The 12,332-nt window shown below is 38.6% G+C and overlaps 1 protein-coding gene across 2 annotated transcripts in view; it reads right to left on the bottom strand.

Moving 5' to 3' along the window:
- LOC145991161 (uncharacterized) overlaps positions 1–12,332 on the bottom strand; it is a 275,164-nt gene that overhangs the window by 226,098 nt on the left and 36,734 nt on the right. Inside the window, exon 2 of one of the 2 annotated variants that reach the window (XM_083126990.1) lies at positions 6,122–6,189. The exons of the other annotated variant lie outside the window; for it this stretch is intronic. The gene's annotated coding sequence lies outside the window, so the exon portion shown is untranslated. The remainder of the gene's footprint in view (positions 1–6,121; positions 6,190–12,332) is intronic. 2 annotated transcript variants of the gene reach the window in all.

Genomic DNA, 12,332 nt, shown 5'->3' with positions numbered 1-12,332 from the left:
CATGAAAAATGGGCGGTCTGACCTCGAACTTTGACATTTTCTACAGGGGAGGAAAAATTTTTTCAAGGTCTCAAAATTGCATAATATTAATTTCTCATGACCTACTTCAACATATAAAAAAATGAAGCCAATCAAAAAATACAACTATCCAAATATCCCTTTTTGTTCTAATTTCAAAATAATGGTTCTTAAGATGGGCTATTTTAAGAGACAATCAGCGGGAGGCTCAAGACAAAATTTTCACCCGGGGGAGGTGGATCTCTGGCGCCCCCGTACTTTACCTCCTCTCAATAAAAAAAAAACGACCATGTTATATATTTACGATTTTATTGACTAAAAAAGCCCTATATTTTTAAATGCTGTACCGATTATTTCATTTCAAGATCGTGTATATCATCGATTCCTGGTAGTCGAAAATTAGGGGTAACCGTACTTTCATTCCAGAATACGGGTAGCAATTCCTGTATTTCACATATACATGACACATTTGAGGAAACAACCTATGATAGATTTCCTCTTCTAGAAAATATTTGTAATTTGTTGAGAATTATCAACTTCTTTATGAGTAATGTGCACGATTTTTATGATTGCAAAATCCACAGACGTTGGCTTACCTAGGCATACGTATAGTTGCTCGATAATACAGACTCTAAACTATAGTTTTAGAATGTGCTATAGTTCGTAACATGTAGTTCAACAAGCGAATTGAATTAACTATCCCATTTCCTAATTTAGTCACAATAATGAAAACAATGCTTTCATTCTTGAATGTTTAGAAGGCTTTATAGATTAGCGACAAGACAATTTATGCCTATGTCGTATTTTCCCCTTTTCTCTACTTCGTGATTGTTGAACCCACGTAATTGTCACTTAACAATCACACCTGAGTTCCTCTGACACGCTTTCCACTATCTCTGGAAGAGCTGACAAAACACTGCCTCGTAACGAAGACATAAGTTTAACGATAACATTACTTCAATGTGACATAATTCTTCAAGTTGTAACTTTCTACAATCCGTGAAAGCCCTTCACCTCACCCTGTGAAATTGTGGAACGCTATTTGTACACTCGCATACTGGACATGCTTCGTGTAACTGAAACGTTTTGGAATGTACATGTGTTGAGGATTCTTAGTCCATTCATATGCCACTGGAACAGGACATGTACATCCTTTCAAGTTGTCCTCATTATTGAAAGCCAAGTGTACACGGTGTATCCCCAAACAGCGCACAACTTGTAACATTATTAATGAGCATAAAATCCAAACGAGTTTTGAGAAATCCTTACATGTTATGTGTACAATAAATCATTAAATTAAGTCTGTCACTGCATTTGTGCATCCGTATGCTGAAAACTAATATTTACGTACGAAACAATGAAAAAGTATTGATTAAATTGATTTCGTACACATGTTCCTTCGCGATTAGTCAAAAGTAGCAGAAAAGAGGCGCAAAATAACCAAATAAAAACAACACATTCATTCGCCTAACACATTTAGCGGTTTGCAGCTGCTGAGTTCTGAATCAATTCTGTTCCGCAAGTGGCGCTGATGTTAGGTTCTCCGCACCTCTATGCTATTCTAACTCGTTGGTGTAAAATTTAATTTGACTCGTTTCGAATCTTTGAACGTGAATTTTGTAAAACATGTGCAATTAAAAGTATGAAAATGTAGGTCATCGACGTGTTTTGCATGATTAAAAGTTGAAACAAAATGGTACTTAGGATCATGTAACATGCAATTTTGATTCGAATGATGTCTATCAACATTTAGACATTACTTTACACAAACTTTTCCTAAGCACTCTTTCTGTTAAGCTGTATATCCAGTCCCGATTAACTCACCAGTGTATTAACGGAAGACACGAAATTTCAGCTTTTGAGGTACAATTTCGTTTCCCCTCCTTTTGTCGAAAATGTACGGCTATCTGGCAACTCTGATCCCAATGAGAGGAACTTTTTAGGAAAATTTTAGACAGTAATAAAAGGGTAATTCTGGATGCCACGGACAAGCAGAATTAGCAACTCTGATTATAAGAGCCCATACACGGAAGACAATTTGACCAGTGAACCAGTTGCCTTTAAATAGATTACCCAAAGACCTTTGCGGCTACTGGCCGTTGGCCACTCTAGCGTGACATCGATATGCTATGTTGCACACCAAAGGATATGCTCCAAGAACTAAAGTATAGCTGCAACATTAAGGTGCCTCGTGAAATGCGGTCCTTTTCATAAGATTCGAGAGGCATGCGTGTTAATCGGTCGTTGCGGTGTGTGGGTAACAAGTTTTTCGCATCTGGTAGGTAGAATATAGTATTCATTTTCTTTGCCACGGAAGTACTTAACATTGAATTTAGCATGGGTTATTTCAATTTCCGTGGGAAATGTTTCTGGGCAGTTTTGTTCATATTTAGCGCGTATTTTACAGCTAATACCCGAAGTGCTGATGCACCCGTAGTTTCAGTTTCATTAATTCATTCCATCCCCCTTGCGTGAACTACCTACTCTGAAATTGTTTTTACATTGGTTCCCTTATCACCCTGTACAATAAACATGAAACTAATAAATTCAAACTGAATCAACCTATACACTCGCATCAACTTCTGACCACAATCAAGAACGAAGATCATTTCCGTGCTTAACAGCAGTCCCAGGCCAAACAGTGACCGGAAACGTTGAACTCCCAAAGGTAGCACGAGACACTAGCTAATGAGCTTCATTATGTTTTCGGCAACCCGTAACGCTGCACGCCATTATTAACGCTATTATTGATTGCTATTGCTACACAAACATTTCAAATCCTCCCCCCACTTCACCGTATCCGTTTGACGATAGCCAACCGTGCACGTTGAAAACTCATTAATTCATCATCTAGGAAAAGAACCGACGAGATAGACAAAAAAAATATATGGTTGCGCAATCATCGAAACGTCAAATAGTATGGTGAACTTTTTGATGAAATACATCAATGCCAATCAGTGCGGTAATTGAGGGGGGAAGAGGGGGAAGGAAAAATCACAAATGTGCATTTGAAAGGCGCGTGCATGAATCGTTATACCTAGCAGATGATTTAAAACCGTAGTTTCGGTGAAACGCTACCCTTGTAATGGCAATTAATGGCACCGGCTGACATGAACCACTCTTTTTTTTTCTTCTACTTTTTTTTGTCGAGAGGGGGTTTAATTTGCGCTGTTGAGTTGGAATCAATGAAGTGAAATTAAAACAAAACCTAGTTTGTGGTCTTGCATGCAAAGTAGGCACGGAAGGAAGGAAATACTTTTTCTTGGATAAAAAGAAACACCGTAAGATGGAAAATGGCCACTAAAAGAGGGCGAATGGGGGGGAAATAGGCACAGAGGGAGGGAAAGCAGACAACATGAGAGCACTAAAAGCAAGTAAATAGCACTGAAAGAAGAGAAATGGTACTGAAGAAATAAAATAGAATCAAAAGAGGCGAAATAGGCACTGAAAGAGGAGAGGAATTAATATTGTTTCATTTCGCTTGATAATAAATCGTGCAGCTAAAAAGAATGTTTTTTCTCCCACCTCATATTGGCATTTTTCACAAAATTTTACATTCCATCTACTATTTCCTCAAATTCCTTTTGCCGACGGAAATTTTCTTGCTTATAGTAAGAGTGCACTCGCGACTTTTAAATGTATACACCCTTTTTAAGTATTCATTTTCGAGTTGTTCTGCACTATTACCAGAGTCATGACTGGCGTGTTGAAACAAACCATCCGTTGGGCGGCGCTGCTAACTTCCGTAGTATCTTTTCAGTCGTGAGGCACGTATCTTGTTTAGAATTGAGCGCATGCGCATGTCGAAACTCTGCCTTCAGTGACTTACCTCCAGAGATAATTATTTGCAAAAGCAAATCTCTTCTTGCAAGGAGTTGCCTTTTATTATTTTCAAATGTTATCATGGTGAATATTGAAAACACTTTCTGACAACTGGGAGACCAACAACAGGTGTTCAATTTATTATTAAACGTCAAATTGGCGTTAAGTTAATATTGGACAGTGGGCGGGATTCGAAAATTCAGTGTGTTTCTAGCAGTGGAAGAGAAAATGGTGTGTTGAAACTTTAATGAGCCAGGGTCTTGATAGCATTTTATGATACATAATGTCGTACAAGCACACAGGGTTCTGAAAATATGACTTCACATTTTCTCATTCTCGACTTACTGAAGGTGATGTGATGAGCACCACGCTCCGACAGTGAACCGCAAGTGGCTTCACGAAATCTCCCCAGACGCTTCATTCGGCGGATCCACTCTCAGGTGTAAAACGCAAATCTTCAATAAGAATACAGCGTATGCCCAAGAAACGCGTCACAGACGCAAACGTACCATTCAGTACCCTCTGAGTAAATTATGAAGGTATTGATACAGCAAGTGAAATTTGTAAGACTGAAAAAAAAATGTTCCTAACTTTCTGGAAAAGGATGATAATTGAGGATAAATAACAATACAGTTGATAAAAAGAAGTGGTTTATTATTTATTGGGCTAAGGTAGGTTTAAACTGCAGAAACTCCGAGGTTTTGTTCAAATATGGACAATTTAAATTGCCTTCGATGCGTGTTAAATTCATAAAACAACCAATGCAAGAGTAAACAGCTGTACGATGTGCAATTTGGAGCTGCTATCTGATCATCAATAACAGTAATATGATCCTTTGCCACGAGGAGCGCTGTCGGAAACATTTCGGTCTGACGGTTAAATTGATGTTTACAACCGAGAACTGACGTCAATTCCAACGCGTTATAAATTTTCAATTCCTCCATTATCGGTCTATTTTTTTTAAACACGATTCGTTTGTTTCTCCTGCTATTCCGACCGCTTTTTTTTCCTACGATGGCAGCCAGAACAATCGAAATTATGTGTGGAATTAAACAGCACGAACATTCTTGCAGCGCCATCTATGAGACAGGAAACATTAATGCCACATTTCGCTGACTGGAGCTATTTACATGATAAATGTCAAGAGAAAATGAACACGCCGATATGCAAGCTATCACCTCAATAAATATACTATAAACATAAATTTAAAAGTAACTATCTAGATCTTTCAAAGTTAATTTAGAAATGAGAAACAAAAAATAATAGATTGCTATTTATTATTGTTTTGCACGAGTTATGATATTAAAGAAATAGTGGGGTAGAACCTAACATTCCGTTAATTTGTCCACATACACAAAACCCTCCCCCTAATCTTTAAAGGAAATTCCGAATTTATGGTCATTCCCCTCGTGGAAAATTCTGGGCAAAGTACAGCTAACATCAGCCGTCAAGTGAGGAGGCAACCTAATAAAATTGTTTTCATGCGTCACGATGTCAACTACATGTTTAGCATACATCAAGTTGTTGTTATTTTTATAAAACATGTCATGAATATCTCCGTGTTTGAGGCTTCGTTCTCAGAAACAAAATGAACAATTAAACAAATATATTATTTCTGTCTGGTACTTGGATGTCTGTACAGTTTTGATCCGAATAATCAGAGCTTAAAATTTTCTTCTGCAGATATTCAATATTGTCATTGGTGCTCGAAAATTTTCGTGTGACGTGATTCGACCATGTTATAAACTTACACCAAAATATTCTTCTCGAGTGCATTTTTTTCGATTATGACTTAGCGTAAGATAATTGAACGTATTTAACGAATACGAGGGACATGAATTTAAACAGACATTTGGTTTAAATCGGTTTAAATCTCAGTGGGTGATTTTTTTAAAAAGAAACGATGCATAAAGTTACTTGAATGTTTTTTGGCACAGTACATACGATTGTTTTTCGATATTGAAATGTGTTTTGTTCATGCCTTTCCTTTCTCGAAAACTACTTGGGATAAAAATATGAAATGTTGTGGACTGAAATACTTTATAAATACTGGCATAATGCAATAGTTTTTCACGACCTATAAATTTATCTGTATGCTAGAGCAACAACAGAAACCACGTGGTCTTCCAATTTCTCACGTATTAAAAACGACACATACATAAAACTTAATACTCTCAAAGATATAAGATATTATATCAAATACTAGCTTAATGCGATAAAGATTTCATCATTCTGGAAAAGTAAACTAAATTTTCAATATTTTCTTAAAGTATGCACTTACTAATATATTGGGTCGTTAACTAGCCAACTGCATTTTCCACCATTATTGAAGAGATGGGACTCTACTCACTGAAACAAAAATTATTTCCGTTAGTATTTAGCAGATGTAATTATGGACGAAATCAACTAATCTCTAGCAGACATAAGCCTAAAAGTACAGCATATTGACAATATTGATACAGCAGCATATCCTGGTTAAGATCAGTTGAAACCTGGTCATTCTTCTTGCTAATTCCATCTCAAAGTTGACTTCCCAATAGGTTGCTTACCACACCACCTGTTCGTCAAAGCCTTCTTGACTATATTTATTAAGATAGTTCCCGTTACATCGCATAATGCCTCTGAAACCACCAATTATAGAATTAAAACAAAATATAAAGAAATAAAAATAGATGGCATAATTTAACAGATGAATGTCTCATTCTGAGGGATAGCCGAAAGGCACGCTCTGAAGAAAAAAGTTAACTACACTGAACATTTGGCTAATTGCGACGATGAAGATGAATGATGAAATTGATGAAGGGACACGACAGGACTCCAACCTCCAAGATGGTCTTGCTCCAGAAAGTAAACGCACTCTGTCACCGAAATCACGAACTAGTGAGTTACATAGAATTTCACGTAATACGAGGTGTGGCAATAGAGGAACCGGACTCATGCTCCAACCCTTTAATGAAAAAAGTCAGACAATTGAAATGTTGTCCCCTTCAATGTAGTCCCCCTTCCCGATTCCTACACAGCTCCATGCGAATGTTCCACTGTTGGAAGCAGTGTTGCAGTCATCTTGTGTTATGCTGTTTAAGAGTTGCGTCGCTTTTGCTTTCACCGCATCCACGGACTCGAACCTGGTTCCTTTGAGCGCAGGCTTGACTTTTGTGAAGAGAAAAAAGTCGCACGGGGCTAGGTCCGGCGAGTAGTGGATATTCCAACACTGGAACGTTGTGTTTTTAGTAATAACGTCTTCACAGATAGCGCCTTGTGAATTGCCACGCTGTCCTGATGAAGAATCCATGAGTCAATCTTTTACATGTCTGATCTCCCCCAAAAGATTCTTTAAATACAAGTGATTGACAGTCTGACCTTCAGGCACCCAATCAACGACCAATTTTAGCGACGTTTTCGATACTGACTTGAGTATTCAAAGAGCAAGGGCGGCCTGATCGTGGATCGTCCCCGACGCCTTCTCTACCCTCTTTAAACTTCTTAAACTACTCGAAAACTCGTGTGCGAAATAAACACTGATCCCCACAAATTTCTTTCAAGTAATTGGAAGTTTCCGCGGCGGATTTACCAAGTTTTGTGACATTAACACGTTGTTCCACTTTAGCACTTAGCATGATTCCGACGGAGCTCGCGCACACGATCCTCTTCTAACAATGGTCACAGCCAGACTAACCGCCACGCGTGCGTGAAACTTTGTGTGCGGGTAGAGGAGAGTACCCAAGTCAATGTCCTGCCTTCTCTTCGTCATCGACGTGAATTGAGAAAAAAATCAGTCCGGTTTGTTTATTGCCACACCTCGTACACCCTGGACTGCATTTTGGAGACTAGCGAGGCTCTGGCGTCTGGATTCACGGCCAGTATAATCCTCCGTGGGGCTCGTGTTGTATGCTGGCCTTAGATATTTGTGATTGTCCCTTCATCAATCTCATCAGCTTCATCCTCATCTCGATTAGCCAAAGTGGCAGAAAAGAGAAGTAAAATAATTTCAATCAATCAATCAATCACCTCACGTTTACAATTGGCTTCAGGTGGAAGATCAACTCTGGAGAACTCTATATCATTGAACAGTCCCCTTCATCATTAATAGTTAGGCAAAACCACGCATTCAATTTGCTTCAGCCGCAAAACCAATTCGGCAACTCTAGAGATTTCTATGTTCTTTGATTGCATCTATAAAGCAAAGCATGTGTACTTTGAGAAGTTTGTGTGCTCAAATCGCCAATAATTATGCTTAATAATGGCCACATGCAAGGCAAAGTAGCCTCTAAGTACTAACATTAACAAGCTTGTGTATCTGGTGGTAGCATAAATCGAAACAGAATCGATATCTCGCAGCAATAATGTTCAGATAAATCCACACACAGCACATCAAAAGGGCACATTTCACAACCAAAACTGTTCAGACGGGTTATCTCGTTGTTCTGCCTACTACTCGTACTATTACTGTGATGAATGGTTTGTTATCCGAAAATAACGAGCAGTTAGAACGTGCTAACGACATTACAAATATAAAGGAAACCTTTGTAATGGATTTACTACTTCTCCACGATAAGGGCATGAACATCTGCAATTGTTTCAACGCGTTCTTTCTATTGTAAATTACTCGATGTAGGTTCTTGTTGCAGATTTATCCGACATTTACACGTTTTACATCAGATATGTGTAAAGGAAGAGAAATATAGCATGACTACTAAAAAGTTATATCCTCTACTGACAAAATTTGTCGGTCAAAAACGCTGGAAGAAAGCTTCATCTCAATAATTGCAAACTAATCTACCGTGTTTAACTTTCACCACGTACGAAATAAATATAAATTAAATATTGGTCCTTTATTACAGGTTGTTTCATAATCCTCTCCTGGATTTCGGAAGTCTGTTGCTCAGAGGCCATCTCACCCACGGGGATGAGAGCCTGTCAGCGAAGCGAAGAGAGAAATTACAAGTTTTTTAACCCACCTTAAAAATGTTCGATTTCGATATGTCCTTCCTTGGTGACAGACGTCAATTCTATAATCTTGCTCGTATTTGGTCCACAGCCTTAGGAGGTGACCCCGGCCTGCCTGTTCGTTTTACGTCTGTCGAGTAAGCAAGGGAGGGACATATCGAACATTTGTAAGGTGGGTTTAAAACTTGTAATTTCTCTCTTCGCTGACAAGCTCTCATCCCCGTGGGTGAGTTGGCCTCTGAGCAACCGAAATCCAGGAGGGAATTATGAAACACCCTGTAGTGACCTGTTCAGGGCGGTTTTAGAAGTGAACTGAGTAACCAGAGCAACTCAAACTTTCAGCAAAAGAATACTTTTCTCACAATTCGTCGCATGAGAACCAGGGGAACGTAACACCTATTTATTAAATTTACAGGAGAGAGGATATAAGGTATTCTTAGGAATATGTCTGACTCTTAAACACAGTCAGTAAATTGGAGATACGTGACTGGAACTTACTGCTAAGTATAAGAAGTGGACATACGTCGATCTGACTCCAAATTATTTAAACAAAACAGAAAACAGCATTTTTGGAGTTACGTTCCTCTGGTTCTCGTACGACGAATTGTAACTACAAAATTGTAGCCGTATTATTTATCATTTCCCGAATGAGTGTGCCGTATTCGAGTCTCATACTGAACATTCCTTTGCGGGTGTTCCTTCATCGATATCACAATAAGCCGGAAACAGGCCCGTAGCCAGGAGGGGCTCAGCCCCCCTGGCACTGCCAACAGCCCCCATTGACATTAGGTAAACTATTTTGCATAATTTGTTTGCAGTGAAGAGTGGAAATGTAGACAGCTCACAACTTTATAAAGATATTCCACAGAATATGAAAGCATCTACGACATTCGCCCGTTTTGTTTATGAGCAGAAGTAGCTGCAAGTATTTAGAATATTCTTTAGACTTCAGAAAGTTCTTTCTTAGGGGAGCTTCTTTATCTGTACCTTCACTGTCCCTGTTGCAACCTCCCGTTTAGACAGATATCTGTAACTTTGATGTCATCATGCAAATTCCCTCCGCATCTGCGTCAAAGGTCAACAGCTCTCAAGTTTAGGGAAGGAAGGAGAGTTGTACTGCTTCGGCCGGGGGTGGAATATACTGTAGGCACTGCGATTGAATATTGTGCATTTTTTGTGTGCGCGTAAATATCTGTATGTATAAAGTAGTATGGAGTGTGTAAGGGATTATTTCAGTATTAGTCAATTAACACTTCAAGAGATGTTTTAAAAGATACAGAAAAATGTAGTATTTGTATGATATTTATAAATTTTATATAGCTTAATTACCCCCCCCCCCATACACACATAATATACCTTAATTTAATAGTTATTTTTTTAAAAAAATGGACTTGGTTTACAAAGAAAAATACAAAACACAGGCCGTGGAGTAGATTTATGAAAATAGTTGTAATAAATTATTTCAATTTCTTCATGATCAAAGGTAATACACGTTGTACTGCTGTAATGTAATAAAGTGCACTCGCAAAAATTATGGCCAAGATTAAGTTTCTGAAACTACCACTGGCTTTGTTTTTAACCCAATTCTTCTCCGAAAAACATTTGATAACAGGCAAATATGATTCCTCAAAATTTGTTGAACCAATCTCTTGCACCTTCACAATTTGCCGATCATACTGGAAGCCTGAGTATATGACGCCATCTACCACCTGGCTTTCCCCCTCTTCCGGCCAAAGCGGCACCAGACGCTAGTCACGAAAACCTTGCAACGGGAGCACCAACTTCTGGTGAAGTGTTTTTTTTGTTGTTTTTTTTGTTTTTTTTTAAGCGACTCCCCTCAACATCAAGCCCTGCAGTGAGTTGAATGGGAAATAAGCCCACCTGTTTTCAACGTTACGTTCAAGTTCCAAGGGTAGGGTGGATTTAGGCAATCAACCCACTTCAAAAAGAATCAAGCACATGCCACAATCACATTTGAAAAGATAGCAAGGAAAGAAAGAAAAATCTAACACAAATACGAAAATTAATCCAGCTGTCCATTGATTTATCCACACAACCTAACACCCCCCAAAATTTTCTCAACGTCAACTAGAATGTTTCACAAAGGTTCGAGGTATAGTTTATTTTGGCTCTATGTTTATGCTTACACCTCCCTTCCCCCAAATGGAGAATTCTGGATGACCCCCCTCCCCCGCAGCTGCCTGAAATGGAAAGAGAGACGAAAGTCAGACCCTTATCTGACCCTGGCAAATTACTTTCATCGGTTTTTCTCTGCAATAAAGCAAGGGGATACGATAATAATAATTAAAAGCTAAACGTTCAAATACACAAACAGTAATTTTACCTGTTGTATAGATGTGAAACATGGTACTATATAGCATGTACTAAGAGCAATATCAATTGATATTTGAAAATAAAATTCTGACAAAAACATTTGAACCTAAGCAGCCCAATGGAAAGTTTCACTTACGGAAGAACAATTGTTGCTAGCAAACACATAAAATAACATGATATACCCTGTTTGTTAGTTTTGAACACTTTGTCAACATTTTTGTTGCCGTAAAGCAAACAAAAATTTAAAATAACTTCATTGACAAGACGTACGTTTAGAAAGTCAAGCTCACAGTTTGTTTCAAGTCGACTGTCTTCCCTGAGATTCTAGTACTAAGAAATCTAATCTCCATTGCATCCAGTTTTTCCCATATTTATTCCTCATTGTCCACGATTATGACCTACGTGGTTTTATTTATATATTTCTAATAACCTTGGTTTTATTGTGACAATCAATGAGGTAGAAGTTTTAGAGTAGCCGAAGCGGTTTCCCGCAGAAGCATATTTCATGTGGAAGTTGTGACCATGAGCCGTAAGGACAATACGTGAAGTTCTCTCACTGAATGACACAGAGCACCAGCGGAAATAGTAAGGCATGCCTTCATGTTCCATTTGCCTCAACAAATGACAACCGACCTCTATAGTCGTTGCACATAATAGAATTTATTCGTGACTTTCTTACACTTCACTGACACTGTCAGATCCTTAACTGTTCTATAAAAGTTCGTGTTTGTTTTATTTATTGCTGTCTCTATCTCCTCTCGTTCCTATCCTACTACCGAAGAATTTAAAGCTCTGTACCTCTCTCCTAGTTCTTCACACTTTGGGGGGGGGGGGGGGGGGGCTTCTTGTGGTTCTAAAATTACAAGTGTCGCTAATATTTAGCTGAGTGAACAAGACAGGTCAGAGATCAGAACAGGCTAAACAGTTTCTATTCATCTTCTGGTGGCACAGAAGAATTAACACAATGATGTGCAGACTTTTGCCCCCATTTCAAAGCACAGGCTACTATCGGGAAGCTAACACGCCACTATTATAACGGATATTGCGAGCAGTTCGAAATTCAGGCAAGAATAGACGATAAGAAAAAAAAACAAGTACACGTTTTGAATAGTTGTGCACACTTCCAATGGCTTTTAACAAGCTCCTGGCTTTAACAATAAAGTAACGGCTCTTTGGAACACACGAAATCAGAAAAACAAGGAAAGACGATG

Source organism: Lepisma saccharinum, chromosome 8 (assembly GCF_977018435.1).
Source record: "Lepisma saccharinum chromosome 8, izLepSacc3.1, whole genome shotgun sequence".
NCBI lineage: Eukaryota > Metazoa > Arthropoda > Insecta > Zygentoma > Lepismatidae > Lepisma > Lepisma saccharinum.
The sequence above is the reverse complement of the archived record's forward strand: the minus strand, read 5'-3'. Positions and strand labels throughout refer to the sequence as shown.